Raw genomic sequence first — 23,113 nt, 5'->3', positions numbered from 1 at the left:
TCTTGCTTTTTGTGTATCTATTTGACTTCTTGTGAATTACCAGGAGCAAAAATATTCAGATCAAGAAATGGTGGGAAGTCAACTTGAGTTGTAAAGATATTAGTCAAAACAGAGACGCCAGTATAAAAAAATGTGATGGGTTCCTTGTAGGATTTGGAAGTAGACTCATCTAGAAAATGCAAAAATTATTAAACGGAGTATGTGCATTTTAAAAAGTAGTGTTTGCTTATATTTTCTGAGACTTAACCTCTTTTTAATGTGAGAAGCACTACTTTGGAAGAGAGGGCAAGGTAAGTGCTAAGTTTCTTTCTTTGTAATCTTCCCTCTTATTCCAGGAAGTATCAGAAAGCTATGACAATCCTAAGAATGCTGACATTTTTCTCACTTAAGAATGATGATAGAAATAAAAGAGATTTCTTCTCCTTTCTCAAAAAGTATATAAGCAACTTTATACTCTTCTTCTAAAAGGGAGAATACCTTGAATTGGAGACTCCAGATGACAGGTTATTACCTTTGCCAAAACAAATTTTAACAGAGATAATCTACCAGAAACCCCCCAAATACTCTAAAATTTGAAGTGGAATATAATAACAGCTTTAAAAATTATATGCAGGGTATTTTATGCTCACCAGTCATTCTCTTGGTCTTTTCCACAATATCAATATGCACTTTGAACAGTATATTTGAGGATCTTTAAAATGATATGCTCTCATTCTACAAATGAGGAAATGAGGGCCCAGGGAGTTCTTCTTAGTTCCTTAGTTCCATAAGAAGATGAAGATGAAGTCGCTCCATTAATTAGACTGTGGATAGTCTATAATGCAAGGGTTCAACTCCTGGTCCAGGGATTTTCCTTATATACAGTTTCTTACAGGAGGGAACATTAAAATAACTTAAACATATTTTATCTATTTCCATACAAAGCCAACTCAATTTCATAGAGCAGTTCAACTCTTTCTGAAGTTTGCTTATGCCTGTTATTTCATTGCTCAGGCAAACAAACAAACAAAATCCGTTTAACCAGTCTCTGTAGATAACAACTTACTGATCACAAATTTTTACTCAGGCATACCATTAGGGACCTCATCTCCAACCCTTACACTACCCACCACCCCAACAGATTCCCAAAACACAGAGTATTCAAATCAGAAATATTATGCCAAATATGGTTTTCTCTATCTCATTACATATATAGATATATTAATATTTTATATTAAAACTAGAATATACTCTTTTGAATCTCTGTTCACCCACTTATTCAACAAATATTAAGACCTTACTTAATGTGTCAGGCTCTGTTGTAAATATCATAAGCATCTCTCTAAGTGACAAAATGCAGTTCTGCAATATTGCTTCAAACAGCTGCATGATATGATACTGCATGATATTCCATTATTTCATTTTACCAAAGTTTATTTAACAAGTTTCCCATTATTGAAGCATAATGATGCTGATAATCTACCACTCCATGTCTTCCTGAACATGATGGCATCTCTGAGAATTCTTGTCTTCTAGGTCAAAATGCTCCAGCCCTTCTTTTCTTATATCCATTAACTTAATTTGATCGAATCTTGAAGAAGGGTATGAAGCAGCAATGAGCCCTCACCTTTATCTAAGTGAGGAAACAGAAGCATTCATTATTTCTTCAGTTAGTCATTCAACCAGAATTCATCAAGTCCCTTCGTCAGGTCAGGTACTGTGATGGAGCAAGCAATAGAGAGATAAATAAAGCACAAATACTTTACTACAGAGTATCACAATCAGAAGACAACCTTTGCTGAAGTTAGACAGTTATTCTCCAGGTGAACCAGAGCAAAGACTAAGCTAACTTTACCAATGTCTAGTCTAGAATGTAACTCTAATTTGTGTGTTTTACTCTGCACAGCTCTTTTGTTCAGTTTTAGGATTTGTATTAGTTTTCCACTGCTGCATAACAAATTACCCTAAAACTTAGCAGCTTAAAGCATCCAACATTTAACATCTCACATTTTCTGTGGGTCAGGTATGTAGTAGAAACTTAGCTGACAGTTCAGGCTCAGAGTCTCTACAGCTAGGGCTACGTCATCCAAAGGATTGCTGGGACTGGAAATCCCAGTTCCATGAGGGCTGACTCACATGACTGTTGGCAGGAGGTCTCATTTTCTTTCTGGTTGTTGGCAGGAACCTCCATTCCTTGCCACGTGGACCTCTGCAGAGGGCTGCTTGAGTGTTCTCATGTCATAGTATCTGTCTTCCTTTAGAGCAAGTAATCCAAGAGAGAGCAAGGTGGAATCCACAGGGTATTTTTATGACCTAGTCTTGGAACTACCATCACCTCTGCAATATGTTATTGGTCACAGACCAACCCTGATACAGTATAAGGGATGATACAAGGGTGTGAACACTAGGACAGAGGGATCATTGGGGACCATCTTAAATGCTGACTTAGAGGCTTTAGCAATTTAAAAATCCCATGAGCCTAAACATTCAGGAAAATGCTAAGAATATTATATTTGTTTTAGTAGCATATTTCATACGAAGATCACAGAATGGATACAAACTGTCCATAGCTTCATGAGAGATAATAGGAAAAAAATCTATAAAACAAGAGAGAAACTTTGAGATTATTTTTCTAGTTTTCTAATTTGACCTGTATTTCAGGGCACCTGATGAGATGAAAATAAAAAAAGAAATTATACCAGCCACTTCTCTAAATATGGCCAGAGACAGACTGCCACTTTAAGAAAGATTTTCCCTATTACAGAAAAAGATTGCTGAGATGCCCACCTTATTTCATAAATGGTAAGGCATGTAGGTACCCAGAGTCTCAGAGAAAATGTGTAACAGGACCTCTTATTTTGTGTGGGTGTCTTCAAAGACCATCTATCCCAATCTCTTCTGCTTTGCAGAAATTGGGCAGGGTTATATTCATATTGCCCAGAGATTCCAGGGGAGATCTGCTAAGAAAAAGATATTAAAACTCTAACCCCATTACCCAAAAGTGAAGGAAACCTGTCTAGATAGACCAAGTGATTCTGACAAATGCTCAAAAGTAGGAAGGGCAATGAGACTCCCGAACTGCAATAAATATGAGGGCAGACACTGGTACTGGGTGGGTGAGAAGCTGTGTGGGAGCTGCGTCTCTGTGCCTGTGAGCTGGCAGCACTGCATGTTACCTGTTCTCTGCCCTCCAAGGAACAGTCTCTTACCTTGGGAAAATGAATGGGAGTAAATCAGCAGTGTTGAGAATGCTGAGTGGTCCTTTGAGGAATGTAACCCTGGGGAGTGAGACTGTCTCTTGTGGAGGAGCACTGTGGGGGGCTGGCCACATGGTGCCTGAGAATTGAGGCAGAGAACAGAGATCAGAGATGGCAAGGGGCTGACTCTAAATGAGTTTGAAGCTCTGGATCCAGTCATGCCTGGAGACCAGAGCATATCAGTATGAATGAGGTGATGGAGTGTCTAATCTGTTTGAGTTAGTTTTCTTTCTTGTTTTTTCTTTCTGTGAACTCAGGTCCACAAAATGGGATTAATCATGGTCGTTGGTTCATGACAGTTAATTCAAGCATAATCCTCTTTCAATTATTTTAATAGTATAATGAATACTCACAATTCTTCACCCCACACAGGAATTATAACCTAATGTCAGTGTTAGGCATTGAATTGTGTCCTCCTATAATTCATATTTTGAAGTCCTAACCCCCAGTTCCTCAGAATGTGACCCTATTTGGAAATAGGATTATTCCAGATATAATTAGTTAAGATGAGGTCATTAGGGTGGGCTCTAATCCAAAATGACTGAGGTCCGTTTAAAAAGGGGAAATCTGGATCCAGAGTCAGATACACATGGAGGGAAGACACTCATCTACAAGCCAAGGAGAGAAGACTGGATAGATCCTTTTCTCATAGCACTCATAAGTACTAACATTGATGTGGATTTCTAGCCTCCAGAACCATGAGACAATAAATTTCTGTTGTCTAAGCCACCTAGTTTGTGGTACTTTATGAAGGCAGCTATAGCAAACTGATACAATCAGTAACTTATATTTACCAACATGCTGCTCTCCATTCCATCCTCCTGCCTTCCCTTTAGAATTAACATGTTCTGAACTTTGTGTGTGTGTGTGTGTGTGTACATGCATAATTGAGCCACTGAACTAGAGCCAGCAGCTGGCTACCCCAAGAATTCACATTATGCAAGAAAAATAAACATTTATATATTTAAGTCACTCTTAGGGTTTCTGTTACTTGTGGCCAAAATCATTACTGATTAGTATAGAGATGAACTGGATTTCCTGGTAAAGTGCATGTAAAAGGGTCTGAGAATTGCATTTGGAACTCCACCTGTAGAGGAGAAAAGATTTAAATATTCAGATTACTAAGTATAGAGTTAAATGCCTCAACTACTTATACATAGGTAAACTGAGGCTCAAGGAAGGACAGTGATGTATCCATGGTTCTGTATCTGGGAGGGACTAGCCTTGGGTAAAGGACTAATACATGCACACATTTTTTTAGATCAAAACTGAGGCTGGTAATGGTAAATACAGACTTCTCCCAATTCCCAGCTCTATAACTTCAATGGTGTTATTCCCGCCTTAGCTTTCAATTCACTAGACTTAGTTTTATCTCAATCTGCCTTCCACTTAGCCAAAAGCATCTCCCACAACCAAAAGTTATAGATCACCTTCATTACTCTTTCCTGTCATGAAGCAATAGTGACATTCTTGGACGAGAACTCTGTGAAACAGCTGTTTCAATTAAATGCTTCTCAGGTATTTGAAGAAAATTATAACTGCTGATGATGGCTAGATGCTATGTATGAGATCTGACTCCCTGTTCTATCCTTTTCTTTTCCTTTTATATTACAAATATCCTTCACCCCACAAGCAAGCTTACACTATTCTAGTGCGTGTGTTCTTGGGAAATAATCTGCTGAGAAAGATGACCAAGAAATGGCACTGGATAAAAAAATGATCTAATCGTTAAAGGGGTAAATCTGGAATGCTCAGCTTTGTTAATGGGAAGCAAAAAGTATCATCCCTCTCTGCCTAGACGATACCTGCCTGTTTTTCTAATTAAGTTCCCATTCAGTGGCCTCAACAAAGCTGCATTCTGCTGTCTCTTAACTCAGTCTTCGAAGTGCTGGAGAAGACTTTATGCTACTAAATTGCCACAGCAAAAGTGATGGAAATCATTAATAGTTCTGATAATGCAAGCATTAAGGTTTGGATTACTGCTTTGGGATATTGTTTCTAATGAAACAATGGTTTGCTAAGCGCAACTATTCAGTATAACACAAAGAACAAATTTCTACACGTGGACACTTGTTGGTACCTGCACTGGGAGTGGAGTTGGCAATATGTTATGCCTCAAAAGTCTACACTAATGGGTTAGAGTCAATATATGCAAATATACCTTAAAAAGGGAATGGTTCCAAGCCAGTAAGACTGAACTATTAGGAGGATAAATATATCCTTAGATGGATTAACAAATCCTTAGAAATGATGTCAATCAAGAGAGGGGATGGTCTGAAACGGAAGCATAGACCCAAAGAATAACAATAAGTGTTGAATTGCCTAACCTAATTTGACAAAGGGCGAGGAGTCTTAACCAGTGGGCCTTCAATATTAGGATTTCACTGCAAATGCCTGAATAGAGATGAAAACATCAAGCTAATTTACCCTATGCCATTTATGTTAACTACCTTCCCTTTTTCTGATTTGATCCTCAACAGCCAATTTCTGATTTTTTAAATTGAACTATCGTTGATTTACAATACTGTGTTAATTTCTGCTATACAGCAAAATGATTCAGTTATATAAATATATACATTCTTTTTTTATATTCTTTTCCATTATGGTTTATCACAGGATATTGAATATAGTTCCCTGTGCTATACAGTAGGACCTTGTTTTTTATCCATTCTATATATACTAGCTTGCACCTGCTAATCCCAAACTCACACTCCATCCCTCCCCCACCCCCCCTCCTCTTTGGCAACCACAAGTGTGTTCTCTATATCTGTGAGTCCTCAACGGCCAACTTCTTGATAATATGGCTGCCCATAGAGATCTTCAAACAGGGGGAAAATATGCCACTGTAAATACTATAGTCCACAAGACAGGATATTTCCAAATATAAGTTAATAAGTAAGGATTCTAATTTTCTAGGTTTGTATATTGATATCTGCTGGTGTAGTTAGGGTGAGTCTTCCCCCTGAAAATGCACCTACTTTCAGTGGAAGGAAACCCAGTTTTATAGACCTGTGAGGCTGAAGACTGTGGCAGACTCAACATGGTAACATCACCCTATAAGGCATCTCCACGTGGCTATGCCCACCCCTCGTCGGCTGGCTTTTAAGTCGAGGGTGAACCAAATTCATGGAGGTGAATCCTGGGGCTCTTATATTTCCTGCTCAAGTCTTGCAGGGCTAACATTCCTGTATCAGAATGATACATTTGCAAATGTTATGATTAGGCTAGAGCTTGAATGAGCATCTATTTCATCCTCTTGCCTTCAGCTAAGCAATCAACAGGTTTTCACCCAGTAGGCACCAAAAAGGAAGATGTCCATCAAGAATTCCCTGAAGGCAAATGCCATTTTTTCATTTCAATTCCAAGTGGCCAGATCAGAAAAGTTCTATGAAAGTACAAAAGATAGCAGCTTGAGGGTCTTTCGCTGAAGGCACCTACTCCACCCTTAATTGTCAAATGCAGATAAGGACTGGTAAACATTTGAAAATGGGTTCTTTATTGCTCTGTGCACTGAGGGATGGGAAGGAGCAATGAAGGAGGCAAGGTGGCGCAGAGATAGGACTATGGTCTAGGAGTTCGAATGCCTCAGCTTGAGTTTTGGCTCAATGGCTCCAGCAGGGCACGACTTCCATCCTGTCTTTTCACCTTACTCCCCTCCTTTGTTGAAGCATAGCACAGAACTATATGAGATTGGAAGTCCCCTCCAGGGCTAACAAGAGAGGAAGATGCTGCCTAGAGGGAGCATTTGACTTTGGACCCTACTGCAACCTAATTCCTCAGGCTTCTCAGGACATTTGCACGTGATTCGGGAGATGGTCAAGCATCTGATTGAACCAGGCTTCCCTAATTCATACCCCAGCCATTCCTTCATGCCAAAGTAAAACCCACTCACATTTGTGGGAGGGAAGGTGATGACTAATTTGTATCATTTGGAGACTGCAAATGTTGTCACTTGATACTTGCCTTAAGCTGAGGGAGTCTCACCTCTAGCTAAAGATGTCTGCAGGGTTGTCATTCTCAGATGTTGCTATTTCTGCTGGTCACCCGCTAAGGATGCAGAGACTTCAACTGACTGCATGATCACTAAACAGCACAGATCTATTGATGCTGATGGCAGCTGGGTAAGGACCTGAAGCAATGGCAGAGATGCCGTGAAAGGGACAGCAAATTGAGACATATAGTGAATGTGGGAGGTTAGGATGGACCAAGAAGCTTCAACAGGGATCTTGAGCAGAGATGCCTCACTGACAGAACCTGGAGAGTAAAGTACCTACTCCCCAAGTCGCTGCTACAGGGTTTACCAGCAAAGTTAATAGCAACATTTTCTATAGCAATCATGTTATAAGAAACACGCCAGCACCAAACAGCAGATAAGACATCCGAGAAGGTTTGTTGGCAGAGAAATACCTACCGTTTACTAATTTGTCTTGCTCTGAGCAAATGAAAAATTAAGCCAAGTCCAGGGATCAGATAATCTTTCAGCAAAGCCATACATTAGGCATTCATTTTCCTCTCAGCACTTAGAAAATAAAAGACGGTATTGAAAAGGAGGCCTTGCATGAGACATGCATGACCCTGAGATACAATGAACTTGACTGAGGCAAATGTTGCCCTGAATTTGCAGAACAACATCACATGTATAGATGCACAAACACATGTGCATGTACATAAAAAGGATAACACATGCTTAAAGAAAAAGCCATTCCCCAGCACGAAAAGAAATAATTTCTCAACAGAAAAAACAGACACCACGATGGCAAGAGTTCCTTGCAGAGACAAAGCTGCTATACTTACTCTTGTAAGGATTGGACAATAAGTACAACTACCTACTATATTTTAAGTAAAAAATGATTAAGATGATTGGAGATTGGAGTTTTCTGGGATGATGTAAGCACACATTCAAGGAGCCATCTGGTCAGTGGATGCTTTCTGGTCCAAGCTGACTGTACCTAAGTTAATGGCAAGTCCTTTTATAGATTTTGCTACTGTTTCATGTTATATCAAATAAGGGCCCCCGATGACAAGAGCATAGTATTATGGAATGGGATATAATGACAACCTACAGATTGAAGGGAGGTGGCTTTCATTTTGGAAAGGATGGTTCCTACCCACCAGATTCAAAGTGGATGTGGCAGATGGAAGAAAATGGAATAGGTTCCTTGCCTGTGGGGTTCAATGAATGGACAGAGCTGCCTTGCCAACGAGCTGAATGGCTCCAGATAACTTGGCAGACCTCTGCCAGAATAATCACTAAGAGGGCATGAAAAAAATAGTAGGGTGAAGATTTTAATTTTGGGGGGAAATTTTATATCTAATGAATCTGAAAAAATAATAAGTGATTAAGCTGTGGATATCAGCCCTTTTTAGTATTTTATATATGCATCACTTTTTAATAAAATATACAATTAAACATTATCAGTGCTTCCTATGCAGGCATTTTAGGGGAGAAAATGTTTCCTTCTGTCACCCTGAACTTCAGGAAAGAAAGCTCCACTCAGGAAACTTAGGTTTTTTTGTTAGTTTATGTTTTATTTTATTTTATTTTGGAAATGGAGTACAGTTGATTTACAATATCGTGTTAGTTTCAGGTGTATAGCACAGTGATTCAGGTGTACCACACAGGAATATTTATATATATATACATATATATAAATATATATATATGTATTCCTTTTCAGATTCTTTTCCCTTATAGGTTATTACAAAATATTGAATATAGTTCCCTGTGCTATACAGTAGGTCCTTGTGGTTATCTGTCTTATGTATAGCAGTGTGTATCTATTAATCCCAACCTCCTAATTTATCCCTCCCCCCACTTTAATATGCTGTGTCAATGTATAGACTTGCTCTTTTTAAAGTACATACGTGGGCTTTGCCTATCTCTAATTACATGGTATGAATTATTAGTGACCCTTATTTAGATTTTTTTCTAATTTAACAAATGACAGCTCTGGAACTTAGTACTCTCAGAGGTCTATCATAAATATCTCCTGCATTGACTATACTCTTTTTGTCATGATTAAAACTCAGTATTTTGGATGGCTGTCTCTAAGTGTGATCCTCAGCTAGAAAAAAGGTAGGAATGTAAAGACACTTTCAGAAGTCTCTTTCTAGGAGGGATGCATTCCATTCTTTGAAGATACCTAGTATTTTATAGCTTGAGACTGTAAGTTACCTAATCCAACTCCTTCATTCTATAGATGAAGATATCTCAATTATGAGACATATAAACAGTAATGTCATGAGGCTACCCTCCTTCCCTGATACAGTGTTCTTTAAAATAATGTCTTGTTTCAAAGTGATACCTGATCATTAAAATAGTATAGAAGAGTTTCTAATAAACAACAATATAACCCCCATTTTGACCCAGCCCAACCCCAATTCTGATACATAGAAGATCATTTTCCAAAATACCTAACTCTAAGTATCATACTAGTAACTGGATTCCTTGATTCCTTGACTTTAGGAATTAGTCATTGACTTCTTATTAAGAAAGATAAGGATTTAGCTCACTTCAACTACCCTTTTTATATTTCAAAATTTTATAGTATTTTTACTATTATTCTACTAGTATTTTGTAGCATTAAATGATATATTAGGACATCTCATATCTTATTTCATCAATGTTCTACAGTTTTTCTTGACCCTCTACATATAAAATGAGAATGTCCCTGCCCAAATCTCTATCCTTCCAAACACTAATTTCTGTCCTCAGATCCTTACATTTATATTATGTTCTATAACCATAATTATATATGTCTTTCATGTTTTTAGTGGAGTTTTAGAGAGGAAATGAACAAACAATGTTGTTTATTATTTGCTCACGTAGAGCCAAGTATATTCTAGGATTACATTTCCTTTCTATGTGAGTCTAAGGAAATGCCCACTGTACCATACAAAGAAGAATGATCCTAGAATCTAGGTCAAATGAAATCTCTTATACTGCCTCAAAATCTCAAAATCATGTTACATTTTAGTTTGCTTTATATTTTCATCATGACTTTCCTATTAGACTTTTGTTTTTTCTGGAGTTAGTAATCATATTTTCTTTTTCAGAGAAGAAATACATGGTTTCTTTATCATATTCCTTAAACTTTCATTTCTAATGCTTAGAAATGACTCCATTCTTTTTCTTGAAGGTACTCAGAGCTTGTTGACTTCCTATATAAAACAGATCGATTGCTTTCAGGGCCTATTAAAATGTCTTTCAGACTATGATTTCATTTCATTGGACTCTATCATTCAGTTCCCAGGCCAAGAAAACCAGAAACCACTCTAGATAATTAAATCAGGGAGGAATGAATTTCCTCTTGAGGTAATTCATTACTAAAGTGTTGGAAGGACAGAAGGAGTAAGAGGAAGAAGGTGGTATTACCCAGAGACAGTAACTGCAGTAAACACCACCACCCTTGCAGAAACACCCGAGCCCACACTTCCCTCTACCACTGAGAAGAAGCCCATAGCCTCCAATACCTTGATGCTCTAGGAACATATGCTCTGCAGATGCTGTTGGAAGTTCTACCAACATGGCTTGTGCAGTTGTGTTAAAGCTACTGAAGCCACTGCCAGAATCACAAGGTCTTCTACCTTCCTCCTATCTTCTAATTGCATTCAAAATTCTCCCACAGGATAAAATAAATTAGAACCCAGCTAACAATGGAGTCTCAAAAAGGTAGTTTTCAGGCTCTCAGGCCCAGAAATACACAGGCGAGTACAGAAAATCAGTGTGTAGCTGAGAGCCAACAAACAATATCTGGAGCAGACTTTGGATTAGTTTATGGCTTACATCTTCCATGTTTTGGTATAAAAACTTGTAATTTCTCAATGAATTCCTCAGAAAGTATGCCTGAAAGGCCAACATTCTGAGTCTCTGCGTGTCAGAAAATGCTTGGATTTTGTCTTCACGTTTGATTGACAGTTTGGTTAAGTACAAAATTCTAGGTTCAAAATTGTTTTCATTTAAAATTGGTAGGCATTGCTCCATTGTCTTCTAGAATCATGTACACCTCTTGAGAAGTATGAGTCTAGTTCTTATTGCAGGGTATTTTTTACCATTTTTCTCTCTGAACAAAACAATTCCTCAAAACCAATTCTTCCTCAAACTATGTTTTAAATGTATTCAGTTCTCTCCCCTGAGAGAGATCTGCTGTCACCCTGGAACAGACCCACTAAATCGCTCAACTGGATTATTGCAATAGCCTCCTAACTGCTGTTTCCATTCTTGGACCCACTTCCCAAGAATATATTATCCAGAGTTATCCTTTTAAAATATAAATCAGTTAATGTCATCCTCCTAATTAGAATAATTCAGTGGTTTCCTGTATCAATTAGCTTTTGCTGCATAACAAATTACCCTGGAAGTCAGTGGCCTGAAACAACAAATATTTGGATTTCTCTTGCAGTTTTGTGGGTCAGTGAGAAGTATTTCTGGCCTGGTTGAGTTTGTTTGAAGCTGGATGGTCAAAAATGATCTCACTCAGATGTCTGGCTGTAGGTAACCTAGTGGGTCTAGAGGGGGAGGGGTGACACCTAAGTTGAGTTAGCTCATCATTGCTCCATGTGGCTCTGCATCTTCTAGTGGGCTTCTAGCTTACCATCTTCACAGGGCAGTCTCAGGGTTCCCTAGGCATCTGAAGAGAGCAAGCATCAATGTACAAATGCTCTTCAGGTTTTTGCTGGCATCACAGTTACTAATATCCCATCACCTGGCCAAAGTTTCACAATCATTGTGGTCCATGTAGATCCATGAAATCATGTGGAAGTCAAACGCAGTAAAATGTCATTCTATCAATGCATGGATACTTCCTTTACTAGAGATTTTCCCAGGTAACTCTAATCTTCATTACTTCAATCACCCATCACTGCTGTGCCAAAGGCTGAAGATATACATATGGCTCAGACATAGTCTCTGGTTTTAGGAGGCCCCTGGAGCGAGGCAGCCACACACAAGCAGTCTGTGATTAAGATAATTAAAGAACCTACCTGAATTGAAAAAGACAAATGAACAAACTGAAAGAGTCACCATGTCACATTTGATGAAAACTGGCAAACACACTTAGACAAACTCTGGCAAAAATTTTGAATTTTAACCATATAGGGAAGAAAAACCCTTTAAGTATAAGGGAAATTAACAAAAAGAATCATCAAAGGAGAAAGCTATCAGGTTGACCTAAAATTTCTCTGAAATGTTATATGCAGTAATTCATGGGAGCGGTATCTACGGTTTTGGAAAGTTGTGACCTAAGAATTTTTCCCAAATAGTCTGTCTTTAAAGAGAAAAAGTCCTCAGATTTAAAAGGGCCTTCCTTTAAAAAAAAAATTACTTTAGTATGCATGCTACTTAATGGAGAAATGAAGTCATATTAGGAATTCTAGAATGGAGAATTCAAGTTATAAAAAGACTTGAAGGTCATACCTTTCTGTTTAGCCTATAAACTCAAGATCCATTTAAATTATATTAATATATTGTCAGGTGGATACTACAGTCTGGGGCAAGGATGTGGCCTGTATTCTACTGTTCTTTATTTCTACTTCCGCTCTTTTCTTAAGGAAGAAGAAATTTTTTTTTTTTTTGGAATTTAATCTTTATTTACAGGACACTGCAAGATATGAAATTCCACATAGAAATAAGAAACCCATTGAGAGGAGAAGCTTCATACAGTATGTACAGTTTGGAACTGTTCAAGTATAGTTTCTTTGTAAAAAGTGCTACAATAACAAACCACGTGTAAAGAATTCTTAGTAGAGAAACAGTAAGACAAACTTCTACCAAACATAGTACACAACAAACAACTTTATGCCTCAGATGTACAATCTAAAAGTTGAAGGTCCCAGCAGTGCCATCCTGAACTTGGAATGTAAACCCTTCAGAGGTAGTTTCTGGTACAACATTTTGATCTTCCTCTTCCTCCACAGAGAAATACTTCTCAATCAAGTTTAATGAAACTTTGTACACAGACTCATTTTCATGGTTTTGTAGAGCTTCAATTTTGTCCAAACCTCCACATTCTTCAATCATTATACTAAGTTTCTCAGTTTCACTTAGTTTCTCAGCAGCCTGAAAGATACTTGAGATGGCATCCAGAATAACCAGAATAATTTTAGTGTCTTTCGCAGTTAGGAGGTTCATCAACGGTTCTATTATGCCACAGTGAACAAGGTATGCGATCTGCTCAACTGTTCCGCCACTTGTGTAGTTGGTCACAGCCCATACAGCTTCCTTTTGTGTCTTAAAGTCGGCCTTAGAGAGAACATCAACAAGGAATGGGACTAATCCATGATTTACAACTTGCTGTACCTGGTTCTGGCGGCCAGCTGTGATGTTTTACATTGTCCGCGTAGCTTCCTTCTGAATGTTAGTTTTGGAGTTTGTTAGCAGGCTGGGAAAGATGGCAAGTGCTCCTGCATCTATTACAACCTGAGTCTGTTCATCTGTCCCAGTGACAATATTCCCTATGGCTCTTAGCGCGGGAGTCACAATTGGCAATTCAGTAGCTCCTAAAAGCTTCACAAGTTGGGGTACAACCCCCGTTTTCACAACCATTTCAATCCATTCATTTGGACCATCAGTAAGGTAGGAAATAGCCCAGCAGGTATCAGCTAAAACTTCTGGATCATCGTGATGCAGGAGATGAACTAAAGTAGGAAGAATTTGCTCAACAGCATCTAAGGGGGGGTGCAGGATTCTTGTTGCGACAAAGATTTGAAAGTGTCCAGGTAAGATTATGTAAGTAACCACATGCTAAAGGTGACAAATCAGGAACCGCCAAAAGTGCCAACAGCGGGTCAACTGCACCATACTTGATAACCAAGTCTCGGAAAACTGAGCCATCACCTGCAATGTTTCCTAGAGCCCATACAGCTTGTTCACTGATGTGAGTGTGGGGAGATGCCAACAGAGAAATGAATGCTGGGATAGCACCTCCATCTACCACAGCCTTGGTCTGTTCTGATGTCCTGGAAGCAATGTAAGTGAGGGCCCAAGCAGATTCAAACTGAATGGGACTACAATCAGTTCTGCCCAAGAAGGACACAAATTTTGGAATCAAACCAGCCCGGATTATGCTGTCGATAGGGGGCTGTTTTTCCCCGGAAAGCAGTTTCCTAGCAGCCTGAGTAGCTTGGAGCTGGATTTCCAAATTGTTGCTATTTGTGCCTTTGACAATGTCATCAACAGACCAATTTAAGTGCCCTGGTTGTTGCGGTTTTCCTGCAGTGGAAAAGCAGCATCATCTGGAAAAGAGCTGACATTTCTCCTTTTCAGCATCTGGTCACCCTTCTTAGCTTTCCTGAGCTCCACATTAACTTCTGTTCGGCGCCGCCTCATTTCTGTACCGTCTTTCCCCTTGTTCTTGAACCTGTTAAGGCGGGCAGCTGGTGAATTAGCATTCTCATTGGTGGACATGGTTATGAGACAAAGGGAGAAAGCTACACAGCTGGCTCAAGCTTCCACAGGAGGCGGTGCGGGGCGCAGAGGCTGCGGATCGACTGTGCTCAAGAGGTCCACCACGGTCAGCCCGAGGACGGTGTGGTAGGAAGAAGAAATATTTTCATTAGCCATATTCTTCCTTCCACCCTTCAAAGGGCATATCTTAGCATCTTTGATGTATCTTTAAAACAACTGGTACAACCCATCTAAAATGGGTAAGTTATTTACATACTTTAGACACTGCCAGGATGATTAATGAACAACTTTTTTCCTGTTGTACTAAAGCAGAATTGTGCTCATTCATTCATTCATCCATTCATTCATATGTCAGTTTACTCAACAGATAGTTATTTAGTGCCTCTATTTGCCTGTCACTGTGTTACTCGCTGAGTGTGAAATGGTGAAAATAACAGACAATTCTTTGCTTCATAGCATGTATGAATATCAGTAAGATAAGAAAAATCTCTTCAAGTTCATTTTTATTGGTAATGATTTTAATCAACTATGGAGTTTACATTTTTAAAACATATGTTGAATAACCTGAGCAATTAGAGATCCAGATTGGGAAATACTTTCTACCACCAAAACTCTCTTCATAATATTTCCACCTAAGACGTATGAATGTTTTTATGCAAAAATAAATGCATAGAAAAAAATGTCAGTAAGAAAACACACTAAAATATTAAAAGTGGTTAACTCTGGGGAGTGGAAAAACAGAGTTTTTATTTTCTTTTACTTTCTGACTTCACCAAATCATCTATATTCAAGCATATATTATCTTTATAGTAGTATGTCAGTAGAGGTAAATCTAGTCCCTGGTACAGGAAAAAGTAAAATCAGTGGCTCTCACAAAAAAAGTTATTTCTTGCTCTTATCACAGTCTAGTAAAGTTGTTCCTGATGGGGTACATTTTTTTCAAGTGTGGTTCAGAGACCCAGACACTCTCCATTTTGTGGCTCTGCCATCTTCAACAAGTGAATCCCAAGTTTTTCCTAGGAGATGTACCCATTCCTGCATTCCAGAAAGAGAAAAGATGACCCCCTGGGGGGATTGTATGGGCCATGCCTGGAAGTCACATACATCAGCTTTTCCTACATCCTCATTGGTCAGATCTCTGTCACTTAGCCACATCTAGATTCAAGGGAAGCTGAGAAATGTAGTCTAGTTGTGTACCCAGTATGAAGGAAAACAAGTGATGGTGAACACATCAAAGTCTTGGCCACACTCAGCTCTTCCATTTGACTCTCATTCTCACACAAAGAACACACTTGTTCCTCCCCAGCAACACCTTTGAGAAACAACTCAAAAGTCCCAACCAGCCGCTGTACCCGTTTCAAAGCTCTGCGTCTCCAGAATACACACAGTCCATGCCATCCGTCTAGATGTGACTCCTTGTGGTCCAGCAGGCTTTGAATTAAAAAGACAAATCATTTTCTCCTTCATCTCATCCCAACACACCCACTCAACGGTGGGACAGGGAGAGGATGAAAACAATCAGTATCCCCATGGAGACAATGTAGGAATGGGAACAAATAGCACTGATTCTGCTCTCTGGGAGCAGCTCTCTTACACATTGCTCCTGGCTTCTGGTTCTGCCTTCTGAGAATTCTTTATTGTCCATTTTCAAAGTCGCTATTGAGGAAAAAACGCTCCTTCAGGGCTGTACAGTTTTCACTGCACACTTCAAGCTGATATAAATGTGGATGCCTGAAGGTTGTTTTAAGCCTCACATAGTTAAAGGGATTTTCAGTCCAGGTTTGTGGTTTCATTGGCAATCACCGTACCCTAAGACACATAGTCAGCTTCTGATCTATTTGCTTCCATTCAGTTTCATGTACCAGTAACCACACCCAAAATTCTCTCCTAATCATGACTTTCAGACCTGATTTATTTCTTTGCTTTATCACCACCCCCCTCTTCCTCTCTGATTTCAGTGATGACTTTCTCAAAGCTGTCTAGAATTATGGTACATGTGAGAAGGCCAAGCCCTCAATCTGAACTTTGCCACAGGGCTGAGTTTTATTGGACCTTTGTTGCATAAATCCTTTTCCATGCTTATCTCTTACTATTTGGGGTCTAGAAGCAACAGCTTTTCCAACCTTTGGTGTCCCAAATATCTGGACTCTCTAATCCCTTTTATCCTGTGTGAAAACTGGTCAATTCCGTTCTGAGGTTATCTCCTTTTTTATTGTAGTAAAGATATTTACAACAAAAGTTACCGTCTTATCCATTTGTAAATGTACCATTCAGTGGCATGAATTTCATTTACATTGTTGTACAAACATCATCGTCATCCATCCACAGAACTCTTTTAATCCTCCCCAGCTAAAGCTCTGTACCTATTAAACACTAACTCCCCATTCTCCCTTGGCCCAGCCCTTGACAACCACCATTTACTTTCTGTCTCTATGAATTTGACAACTTTAGGTATCTCATCTATGTGGAATCCTTTCTTACATATTTGGTCTTTTTGTAACTGGCTTATTTCACTTAGCATAATGTCTTCAAGGTCCATCCACGTTGTAGCATGTACCAGAATTTCCTTCCTTTTTAAGGCTGAATAATATTCCATTGTGTATATATATATATATATACCATAGTTTGTTTATCCATTCACCCATGGTTATCTTTTTTTTGTAATAATTTGCTAAAAGTAGAAAATAAAAGCCAACATATTCCATTACACTGATTTCTGACAACCACTTCCCTTCAAGCTACAGTCTCAGTAACACACAGTGTGTTCTTCCAAGTCATCACAGACAACAGTTTTACCCAGTGTTTTGTCACTGCATAATATGTCTTTTTTTTCCAGCCTCCAATATCAGTTTCCTCACTGCTCTTCCCTGACCTCTATATCAATGCCCATGTTTTAAATGTTATTATGACAGCATCCTGCTTAATGATACTACTTACGTTATTTCTTACAATAATTCTAGGAGTTATAATAGATAAACACAGAACTATCAATGTCTGTCTTAATTTGGGTTCTTTCAAAAGCAGAAGGCATCAAGGACCTGAGTCCTGGTAGTTTATTTGGAAAGTGATCCCAGGAGACAAAAGTGAAGGAATAAGGAGAGACAGGGAAGAAGGAAAGCACACTATGAAATGTGTTATCAAGGCCACTACTGTGGGCTCAGTTCTGCAGGAATTGTGTACTGAATGCCTCCTAGAACTGTCTTTCTGAAGGGTGGAAACTGGAGCATTTATTGACCCACTCCTGTCCGCATTGTTTGAGGGTTGCTCCTGGGGATGTTAATACTCTTGCTTATCCATGATACATTTGCTTGCATGCAGGCCAAGTAGATTCCTGCAGGGGCAGAGAAGTCCCCTGGACAAAATATAGAAAGATGCTCAGTGTATATTTGAGGTGGGATACAATCAACACAAAGCCTGTCCGAGTTTTTATAGAACTCTTTACCTCAGCAGCAATAGAAATCACAGGTGGGCCGAGGAGATGCAAGACTGTGGCATATGGTAGCAGAAGTGTCTGCTACAGTGACATAGCAACATACAAGTTTAGGCTCACTAAGGTCTCAGTGCATGTCTCCAGTAGCCCTCCTCTAAACAGCAAGACCCAAGCATCTGCCATATTGTAGCTCTACCATCTTCAACAGATGATAGCCAAGGTCACCATGGTTATCTTTTTATTTAAATGGACAAGAAGGAAAAGGAGGCTGAAGGATTGCCCATAGGAAGTTTTTATGATTTAGATCTGGAAGGGGCATCTATCACGTCCATCTATAACCTCTTGACCAGAAGTCAGTCACATGGCTACACCTACCTGCAAGGCAGGCTGGGAAACATAGGCTATTTTTTGTTCCAGAGGGACTAGGAAATAGATTTTGGTAAACATATAGATGCCTCTATAATAGAAAGTAAGATTGTATTTTTTTAAAAATCTAAGGCAATATATGTTAAACATGTTAAACCTAATTTACCCTTTGACCTAGAAATTGCACTTCTAGAGGTCCTTCTCTCATGGATATTCTCCACTAGGTCCTCCAGATCTATTCTCCACCCTTCTTCCTTTCTGCATCATGGGCTCCCTAGTGTTCTGACTTCTACTTGGATTCAGCCAATGGAAATCTCCAGTAGGAGATCAGAGAATGGGAAGAGAGAAAGGTGGGAGCATATATTTCCCTGGCAAGGCCACATGTTAGGAGTGGCTGAATTCCTCTAGTGCAGGCCACAGCTCATCTTGGGAGGCCATCTCCTACAACTCCAGCCACCTCCACAGCTTCAGCTCCACTTCTGTCTCTCAGTTCCAGTTACTGCTCGCTCTTTTTGCCCCTTTGGACCTGGGGTGGTGACAGCTCCCAGCTGTTCACCAGCTCTTGATGCTTTAATGCTGCTCACACATTTTTAAATAGTCCTCAGTTGCCCCATTTAAGTGTGCCTTCTTTTTCCTTTCTGAACCCCAACTAATACACCATCCTAGAAAAGTAAGGAACATACAAAGATGTTCAGCACAGCAATATTTAGAATAGCAAAAGCTCTGAAACTGAGTGTCTAATAATTAGGAATAGTTAAATACATTATAATGAATGTATGATAGAAAAAATATATATATATACTAACGTGTGCTTTCAGTGTCTTTTTCTGTCTCCTACTTCAAAAACCCTGCCTGAATCCCAGGAAAATTCTGCTAAAGTCTTTCCTTCCTGTTCTCCCTCCCCAGTCCTCAAATATTTTTCACCAGAATGAATTACTGAGTTGAGGGTGGGAGCCCTACATCTAAAGTTGTGGAGGAAATAGCTTGATTTACATTGAAAGAAAGGAAGGAGAAAAAATATTATACCAGTGAGGGGACTATATGGGACCAAAAGGGGGGACAGAAGATATGAGGAGATGAATGGGCAAAGAAGAACTTGGCCATGTGTGTTTCTTTTTGTAAACACTCTTCCAAAGAAACCTACAATAAATATCTTTGTTATTTACAATACTCCCTGAAACTCCTGATATGAGATCCCTGTTTCTTTCCCATTTATTGATTTCTCACTGTGTGCCCCTGTGCAAAGTGAGTTCCCTGTCTTATTTCATGTGTTTGAGGCATCTCCGTATTCAAGATGAGGGCACTGAAGCTCAGAAAGCTTAGCTGGGTTTTTTATGCCATCCCTATGTGTTCAGGAATTTCTGTCCCTGTGATAAAATACTGTATAGAAATTGTGTTCTAAGAATTCTAAAAATCTGAAAACTGTAGTTTTATCTTTCTAAAATATGTTTTATTTTCTGCTTGTAGAACTAAACTATCTAAAAATCTGAAAACCTTTGTAGAGGGAGAAAAAGAGAGAGTAAAGAATGAAAGGAAATACAATCAATATAGCATTCATAAATTTCATTCAACAAATATTTATTGGACTGATGAAACAGCAGTGAACAAAACAAAATCCCTGCATCTAGAGAACCAACACTCTAGTGGGAGAGAGACAGACAATAACACAAAAAGTAACAGGAAATAACATGACAGAATGCTATGAGGAGGGGTAAAGCATGAAGAGAGTAGGTGAAGGGAGCTATTTTAGACGGGGTATCCAGGGAAAGTGTCTCTGTGAAGTAAGATTTAAACAGGGACCTAAGGAGGCCACATGTGAGAGATGAATGTGATGAGGAGGTAGGCCATGTGACCATCTGGGGGAAGAACAGTTCAGCAAAGAAAACAGTAAGCACATGACCCTGGAGCAAGAGCACTTGAGACATGTGGCAAATGGAAGGATTTCCTTCTTTTTTAAGGCTTAATTATATATATATATTATATATATATATGTTTATATATATGTAGATAGATACATAGGTAGATAGATAGATATAAAATAAGAGTATCGAATGCTATTATTGCAAAACTTAAGCCACTTATTGATTATTCATGTTTCTAAAAAACACAAATACAAGAATAAAGTAAACACACCCAGTATATATCACATTTTGTCTATTCATTTACATATATGATTGCTTCCATATCTCATCTACTGTGAATAATGCTACAATAAACGAGAGAGCACAGATATCTCTTTGAGATAGTGATTTTATTTCCCTTGGATATATACCTAGAAGTGAGATTACTGGATCATATTGTAGTTCTACTTTTAATTTTTTGAGGAACCTCCATACTGTTTTTCATAGTGGCTGCACCAATTTACATTTCCACCAATAGTGCACAAGGGTTCCCTTTTCTCTACATCCTCACCAACAATTATTATCTCATTATGATCTTGATTTGTGTTTCCCTGATAATTAGTGATGTTGAGCATCTTTTCATATACTGTTAACCATTTGTATGTCCTCTTTGAAAAAATGTCTATACAAGTCCTTTGCCCATTTTTTTAATCTAGTTATTTGGGTTATTTGTTTTTTGTGGGTTTTTTGCTATTGAGTTGTATGAATTTCTTATATATTTGGGATATTAACCCCTTATCAGCTATTTGCAACAACATGGATATTTGAACCTGGAGGACATTATGCTAAGTGAAATAAGCCACAGAAAGACAAATATCATATGATCTTACTTATATGTGAAATGTAAAACAAACTCATAGTAACAGAGAGTAGAATGGTAGTTGTCAGAGGCTGGGGGGAATGGGGGAAAAGGAGACATATTGACCAGAGGGCATAAACTTTTAGTTACAAGGTTAATCAGTTCTGGAGATCTAATATAGAGCATGGTGACTACGGTTAATAATAATATATTGTATACTTGAAGTTTGCTAAGACAGTAGATCTCAGGTGTTCTCACCACACACACACACACACACACACACACACACACACACACACACAGTAACTACGGGAGGTGGTGTATATGTTAATTAGTTTGATTTGGTAAGCATTTCACAATGTATATGTATATCAAAAAATCACATTGTATACCTTAAATATATACAATTTCTAATTGTCAAAAAAAAAAAACCCAACAAAACAAAGCAAGAGTATGCAGGACAGACTTGATATGTATCAAGAGGCCAGGCTTGCTAGAGCTCAGTGAATGAGGGAAAGAGCAACACCGTGTGATCAGAGGGATAGCAGGGGCGTCCTATTGGCCTTGGAGGCCACTGTAGGAACCTTAGATTATATTCCAATGGAATGGGATGCCATTGGATGGTTTTGGACAGGGGATTGATTGATATGATTCACATTTTAAATGGTTCACTCTGGCTACTCTGTGGAGAGTATTGATAAACTCTTGGTTACCACTCCTGAGTATTTTTGGTTTTCTTTATTTTTCTGTTTTAATAATAAGCATATCTTTATTTTTCTGTTTTAATAATAAGCATATCTCAGGATTTAATAATAAGCAAAAAAAAAATAAAGCATAGTTTATAAAGACAAAAGGCAATTATATTAATTATACATAGCTGCGTAACAAATTACCACAAGGCTCAGCAACTGAGAACCACAAATGTTTATTATCTCACAGTTTCTGTGGGTCAGGAATCCTGGAGTAGCTCAGGTGCATGCCTCTGGCTCATGCCTCTGGCTCAGGGTATCACAGGATGCAGTCACGTGGATGGCCAGGGATGCAGTCACCTCAGGCTCACCTGGGGGGAGATCTGCCTCCAAGCTCTCTCACATGGATATTGCCCAGCCTCCCATCCTCTCTGGCTCTTGACCAGAGACATCAGTTCTTCACTAAAAGGTCTGCTTTCTTTCCCCAGAGTGAAAATATCCAAGAGGGAGAGAGGATGAGAGAGAGAGTTCCTAAGACAGAAGCCATAGTCTTTTTATGACCTAATCTCATAAGTTATATCCCATCACTTCTGCCATGGTCTAGTCTTTAAGAGTCACTAGATCCTGCCCATATTCAAGGGGAGGAATTACCCAAGGGCATGAATACTGGGAGGTGGGTGATACGGAGACCATCGTGGAGGTGCTGTCACAATAACCACTTTCTCAAAGCTCCTTACTTTACAGAAGCAGAAACCCATCTGAATGTCAACCTGGACTCTACCACTCACCTTGAAGTCTCCACAGGGTGGTTGTGATGATGCTTCTGAAAGGGCTTTGAAAACTGCCCAGCACAGGAAAATGGAAGGGATTATTTTGCTTTTCTCATTGGTATCCATTCCAGATTTGGCCTATATTCTTCTTCATCCCGTTTTAATGATTTGTCTTTCATCGTGGGTTATGCATTTTGTTTCTAGAGTGAAAATCTTCCAGTTTGAACAGAGAAGTGACAATAGGGAGGAAGAAAGCAGAGTGTTAACTCCTCCAGGTTCAGGATGGTCTTCCTATTTAACTGTATACCTCCCAGTAACAGAAGGTCTGACAACCCAATTCCCAAAGACCTGCGTATCCCTCAGACATGAGGCCAGCAGAAGGGGAGGGTCAAAAGAAAGCAGGATGTTAGATACATTTGCCTTTGATATTTGTCTTATCTCGTTCCATAGTTATCCAAATTTGACTATAAACTTTTGGAAGGCAGAGACTTTATTAGTCTCTAAACTCTATATTCAAG

The 23,113-nt window shown here is 38.9% G+C and overlaps 1 long non-coding RNA gene and 1 pseudogene across 2 annotated transcripts in view; one reads left to right on the top strand and one right to left on the bottom strand.

Moving 5' to 3' along the window:
- LOC309634109 overlaps positions 1 to 23,113 on the top strand; it is a 334,079-nt gene that overhangs the window by 226,293 nt on the left and 84,673 nt on the right. The window lies entirely within an intron of this gene.
- On the bottom strand, positions 11,943 to 16,971 carry LOC309633755 (importin subunit alpha-1 pseudogene; annotated as a pseudogene). Its single transcript has one exon. The product of its transcript is annotated as an importin subunit alpha-1 pseudogene (transcript).

Source organism: Balaenoptera borealis (genome assembly GCF_965194805.1).
Source record: "Balaenoptera borealis genome assembly, chromosome: 8".
Lineage (NCBI taxonomy): Eukaryota > Metazoa > Chordata > Mammalia > Artiodactyla > Balaenopteridae > Balaenoptera > Balaenoptera borealis.
Note: the sequence above shows the minus strand (reverse complement) of the source record. Positions and strands in the feature narration are given on the sequence as shown.